Genomic DNA, 7,080 nt, shown 5'->3' on the forward strand with positions numbered 1-7,080 from the left:
AACCGAATAAGAAACTCAAGGGTGAACTTTCCAAGTCAGAGTGGTAAGTACATTATATTGAGTTTCTTATTCGGTTTTAAAACTGGATTTAATATCCCCTTAATTTAAATAATGTTTTCATTGCCGAAATGAAGCTTATTAGCTCTTTATACTTAAGTAACTTAATGGTTGCACCTGTTTGGAAACTCGTATCGCAGAGTATATAAGTTCTTTTCACTATACACTTTGGTATTAGGTCTAGCTACTCACTGATGAAGCCTCAAAAAAGGCTGAAACCGGTCTGGGTAGTGACCTCCCTACCATAATGTAATAACAGCATACATTTCCTAGGAAATGTGTTTTTACATTATGGAAAATACCTAAGAATAGCGATCAGAATTTACCGACTTTGCTGCGAGTCTTCCGGTATTGCACTACGTGCTAGGGTCACTTGCATTTGCTCATGCCAGTGGTCGCCGATACTTTACATAGTTTACTATATTTGGCAAGAAACTCTCTGATTCCAATCCTTGAGTTTCTTATTCAGTTCATTCCATTCTTAATTCAGGATCTGGATGAAGAGTGCATTTGACAGAAGTATACACACAAACACTTTTTTCTGTTGAAAACCTATAGCTGTTGAAATTGTCTTTCAATTATCCTCATGTTATGAGAGTGACAGTAAATTGTGAAGTCATCAACATAGAGAACATTGTCTACAGTTGGAGAAAGCCATTCAGTGACTGAGTTAGCTTTGATAGTAACAAGTGTCATACTTAAGACAGAGTTCTTGGGAACACCCTGTTCTTGATGATATGGCTGAGATAATGTACTTACCACTCTGACTTGGAAAGTTCACCCGGTGAGAAATTTTTTAATAAATACCAGAAGATGTACCCTGAGACTTAGGTTATAGAGATCTTTTAATATGCCATATGTCATAAGCTTTTCCATGTTAAAGAAAACCTTCAGAAATGCATCTCTTATATAGAATGAGCCTATGAGGTCTAAAGTTGAATGATATCTATGGAAGCCACATTGTGTATTGGAGAGAAGATTGTTGCTTTCTAAATACCAGAAGTCTGGCATTAACCTTTTCTCTAATATTATACAAAGACAACTAGTCAGAGCAATAGGTCGAAAACTGAATTTTTTACTGGTTTTGGGATAGCAATGACAACTGACTTATGCCAAGAATCAGGAAACTCTTCATCTGTAAGCATTCAATAGTATATTAAGAGAAGGAGATCCATAGAAGATGATGGTAGATGTTTTATCATTTCATAATGGATACCATCAGGCTCTACTGTAGTAGGGGTGAGACAGTAAAAGAGCTCTTTTTAGTTTCTCCTTAACAAATGGCTGATTATATGGCTCAAGCCCATTGAAGAAAAATTTAGCCTTTGTTTCTCTTGTTCTTTCAGTATTAAAAATTCTGAAGGATGTGAAGCTGTTGCTGAAATTACGGCAAACTTTTCTCCCAAAGTAGCTGATTGTATGGCACAAGTGCATGGAAGCAAGATTTAGAAAATGATTTTGACTTTGTGTTCATCCAGTTTGTCCATCAAACGTGTGCAAGATGTCTACATGTATAAGGCACCACTAGAGAAGAATAGAGATCTGCAAGTTATCGAACTGTGTCAAGCAGACTACAGTGAAGAGTATACAAAATAGCATGCAGGTAGATTATTGTCTATACACAAATGCTAGGAGTATCAGAAACAAAGGGATAGTTTGTTTACCTTGATCAATATGTTGGGACTTCAGATTGTAGGCATTAGTGAGACCTGGCTATCAGATTCAGACATACTAACTGGTACTAAGTGTAAAGGGCACAGTATTTTTAGGAAGGATAGATGGGGATCGGAGAGGAGGGGAGCTGCTAATGATATCAGATGACTTGAATCCAGTTGGTGTTGAGACCTATAATTGTAGTACTAGTAACAGTATTTCATGTAGCAGTGAGTCTGAAGCCATCTGGTGTGAGGTGGAATATAACAAGATCAATTACATAGTGAAGTGTTGTTACACACCTAGTGGATCAATTGATAGAGATGAAGAAATGCATCATCAAATAGAGACAATGGGCACAAAAAGCGTAATCATAATGGGAGACTTTAATTATCCAATATTAATTGGGTAGCAATAAAATCTCATAAGAATGAAAATGAATTTATTGAGCTGTTGCGAGACAATTTCCGCAAGCAACGTGTGACAGAAGGAGCTAGAGGTCAAAGTGTGTTAGATTTGATTATAGTGTCAGATGGTGTTTCAGTTAAAGACGTAACTATTCTGCATCCAGTTGGTTACAGTGATCAGGCGATATTCATAAACTTAGCCACTAGGGAAGTGGCTAAGTTTATGAATGTTCCATTCAGAAAAGGCTACATGCTGAACTACAAAGCAGGAAATTATGGTCAACTGAGGAGTATACTGAGTTCAGCAGAATGGTATTGGTTGCTGGATGGGAAGAATATCGACAATTCATGGGAAGCATTTAATATATATTTAAATGATGCAATATCAGAATGTGTCCTGAGAGTTTGAAGAATAAATAGGGTAGGAGTGAAATGGATGTGTAATCTTATTAAGCAAGAGATTCGTAAGAAACGGATAATGTGAAAGGAAGTGTGTACATAAAGATGATGTCTGTTATGAAAATTATAAGCAGCAGGCCAAAGGAGTCACAACTATTGTATGGAAAGTTAAAGTCTGAGTATGAAAAGAAACTGGCTCTGCAAGCTAAAGATAACGCACAAGAATTCTATCAATATGCTACAAGTAAAAGAAAGAATGAATATGAAAGAATAACTCTTCTGAATGCAGACAGTGTGAGGGTGACAGATGTAGAAGAGGTTTTTCAACTAATGAGTGCTCATTTTGCTAAAAGCTATCAACCTGGTGTATGCAAAATTAAGTTCATTGTTACCTCTTCTGAATGAAGAAACTCAGGTTTATGCAGATGAGGTATTAGAGCTGTTGCACAAACTGAATAAGAATTCAGCAATAGGGACTAATGGGATATCAGCACAGATGCTAAAAGAGTGTTCAGCTGAACTGGCTATTCCTTGACCAGGCTATGTACCGTATTTTTCCGTGTATTAGATGACCCCCAATTTTTGGTTTAAAAATTTTAGAAAAAAGTATCATCTTATACACGGAAAAATATGGTAATTTGAGTCCCAGAATTCAGAAGGTTCTGCAGGAAAGGAAAGAATGTATGGTAATCCCACTGCACAAGGGTGGTGAAAAGACCGATGTATCCAACTATCAACCAATTAGTATTTCAGGTGTGGTGGTGAATATTTTGGAAAAATTGGTTAGGACTCGCATTCAGAAATGGGTTGACAGTAAATTTCTACTTTGCAATGAGCAACATGGGTTTACTAAGGTAAGGTCATGTTTAGCAACTTGCTCACATTCTATAACAATGTTAACATTGAACAAGACAATGGGAACGGATACACCATGACACTATTGGATTATGCTAAGGCTTTTGCAGGATACAACATGGAAGACTGTTGCATAAATTAGAGAATATGGGTTTGGATTATAAAATATTAGCATGGTTAAGAGGATGGCTGACTGACAAAGGGGATGTGAGCCTGCAAGATTTAAGGTAACCAGTGGTGTACCACACGCATCAGTCCTTGATTTGCTGTTATTCAATCTGTACATTAATGATATTGAGAAGGTTTGACAGGCGATATAGAGCTATTTGCTGTTGATGTAAAGATGAGAGGATAATCAGGAATGCTGCTGATATGCAGTACCTGCAGAATGATTTGAATAGGCTGGAATTGTGGGCATGGGAAAATGGAGGTCAGTTCAATGTCAATAAATGCAAAGTCATGCACTTTGGCATGATTGCATATCCAACATTGTATTATATTGGTGGGATTATGCTAGAAGAAATTGATCAGGCTAGGGATCTTGGAGTGTTAGTAGATAGCAAGTTGAAGTTCAGGGGCATGTAGCAACGACTGCAAATACAACTCAAAAGATAATCATAATGCTGAAACGAACTTTCCCATGTAAAGATAAGGATGTCATTTTGCCTCTTTACAAGGCCCTGGTTTCCATTGTGATTCTGATACAGCGAAGAGAGTGCAAAAGAGTGTTAAAAATGATATCAGAATTGTGGAATACCGACTATGAAGACAGATTGAGAATTTGTAGACTGTAGACACTAGCAAACAGGAGAAAGAGAGATGATATGATTGAGACTTACAACTTTCTGAAAGGTTCATACAGGATTTCAGTTGGTGAAATTTTTCATTTTATACATAGTGGGGAAAGAACAAGAGGGCATCCTCAGAAGTTGAGAGTGAATGCCACTAAGAAGGGGTGAGGACTAGATTTTTCTCTCATAGGTTGGTACGTGACTGGATTGGATTATCATTGGACATGTGTGCAAGCAGTGTGAATGAATTCAATAATAATTATGATAGCTGGTGCGTGTAATATGTAGCCTCCCTCGATTAGCCCCTGACTTCTTGGAGGTCTCTCTTAATAATAATAATAAGCTTTTAATTTAACAATTTTTGCACTGGTAATGGTTATAATAAATTTAGTTTAATCCTTTATCCAAGTGTGAGCAAACAAATTTTGCGCCTGAAAGTATCTTCAGGACTGGGGTACATCACCAGGGCAACTCGTTGCAAAGGTGGAGCAAGCTACCAACACTCCTGTCTCAGTATCTCCTATAATGCAAAACACATCTCCTTGCGGATATGTCTAATGTTATGCATTAAGCGAAGGGCCTGAAGATACTTTCAGGCGCAAACTTTGTTTGCTCACACTTGGATAAAGGATTAAACTAAATTTATTATACTCTAACCAAGTGAAAAATAAACTTTCAACTAGTAATGGTTAACTGATGAGATCAATTTGATCCAAGATTGTTTCGCCTTTTAAGTCTCACATAACGTGCTTTGGCCCCAGCATGCTTAAAATTTAATAAGTTTGATGTATTGGGGGATCTATGAAATATACCCCATACTCTGTGTTGATCCTCTATGGTTGCCTGGCATTCTAGGTTCCACCAAGGCTTTGGATAGAGAGGAAATTGAGATGATGCTCTTGGAATGCAGGGTGTTGCTGCCTAGACAACACATTCTCTTACATACTTTACTGCTTCACTGACAGGTGTTTGACTGCAGTATCAGCATTAAATTTTGCAACATGAGAAAAAGTGTTCCAGTCTGCTTGGTACCTTTTCCATATGGGAATCTGTGTAGGGGAACATGCTTCCTATGAAGACATTGTGCAAATAACAGAAAAATGATTACTTCCATAGATGTCTTCAACATCCCATGTGAGCAAGGAAAAATGGTAGAAGAGCAGTTTGTAAGATTGATTGCAGAATATGAGCAGGAAGGAATATGGAAGAAAGTATTGAGATGATATTTTCAGATGGTGGAATAGACACATGAGTCTGATGTTCTTTTGTTCTGACGTGCACAGGAGTAAGCTGGATGATCTCCCTCACAGTTGGCCCATTTAGCTTTCTTTGCAGAGCAAGATTTGTTATTGTCCTCTTTACTACCACATCAGACACAAATAATAAAGCTGCAACAGGCAGTTTGAGCTTGTCCATATTTCTGACATTAAAGCTAAATCCAGAGTAATTTTTTAAAAAAGGGTGGCACACCATTTGGCAACTCCTATAGGTAGAGATGACCTGCTAATGCTTCTGCCTGGTATCTCCACTTGGGCCTGGCTCCCACTGAAGAGACCTCAATAAAGGTGGAAACTAGTCTGGGTAGTGGCCCTTCCCTTAATGCATAACATTAGACATATCCGCAAGGAGATGTGTTTTGCATAATAGGAGATACTGAGATAGGAGTGTTGGTAGCTTGCTCCACCTTTGCAACGATTTGCCCTGGTGTTGTACCACCTTACCCCAGTCCTGAAGATACTTTCAGGTGCAAACTTTGTTTGCTCACACTTGGATAAAGGATTAAACTAATTTTATTATGACATTAAAGCATCTTAGTGGATTGGGGGATGTATAGTCTAACAGGACAGTTGAGATATCCTGCTTTTACACGTCAGAGGCTTGGGTTTATCAAAAGTAAGAATGATGTTTCTGGTTGGAAACAAGTGACCATCCCTACATATCAGGATGCGCCTAATATCTTTCACTCTCTGATCTTTAAGATCTGAACATATCTCCTTATCAGGAGGTTAAATTTTGATATCACTTCTCTATAAATGGTTGATGCAATAATGATAAATGGATGAATTTTTTGGGAGGTGGATGAGTGGATAGCAAACCTGCTCTCCAACCAACAAGGAGTGGGTTCAAATTCTACTTGGATGGCACAGATGTTTGTTATGTCTTTAAAGGATAGATGGTTTTCATTGCATGGTGAGAGACACCATCCTGCTTATTAGAGGCTTGCAAATGTACACTATGTTTAGGCTCATGGGCAAGGTTTCCAGAATATCTAACTGTTAGCCCAACAAAAATACTAATATTAACCTCCCTATCAGTCAGGACACATAAACATATATATATATATATACACACACACACATATATATATATATACATACACACACACATATATATACACACACACACACACACATATATATACACACACACACACACATATATATAAACACACAAACACACACACATATATATACACACACACACATATATACACATACACATATACATATATATACATACACATATACATACATATATATATACATACACATATACATACATACACATATACATACATACATATATATACACATATATATACACATATATATACATATATATACACATATATATATACACATATATATATACACATATATATATACATACAGGGTGTTCGGGATAAATTTGACATATTTATAATTAATTATATTTTTCCGTAAGTTACATGTATTAACACACACTTCTCTTCATTTAAAAGTTTGGACCCTTCTTCATTCATATACAAGATGTCAGAAAGGATGGATAGCTGGAACCCACCTGAATCATGGAAGAGAATAACTTGTATCATGATGATTCGTGCCCGCCATCAAAATAAGGATATTACGACTGCTGCCCAATGCTCCCTGAATACAGTA

The 7,080-nt window shown here is 37.1% G+C and overlaps 1 protein-coding gene across 1 annotated transcript in view; it reads right to left on the bottom strand.

The window, feature by feature from the left end:
* The window catches only part of Megf8 (multiple EGF like domains 8), a 752,012-nt gene that overhangs the window by 44,575 nt on the left and 700,357 nt on the right, over positions 1-7,080 (bottom strand). The window lies entirely within an intron of this gene.

The sequence above is a fragment of the Typopeltis vanoorti genome, chromosome 1, assembly GCF_054136105.1.
Source record: "Typopeltis vanoorti isolate ZY-2024b chromosome 1, IOZ_Tvanoo_1.0, whole genome shotgun sequence".
Lineage (NCBI taxonomy): Eukaryota > Metazoa > Arthropoda > Arachnida > Uropygi > Thelyphonidae > Typopeltis > Typopeltis vanoorti.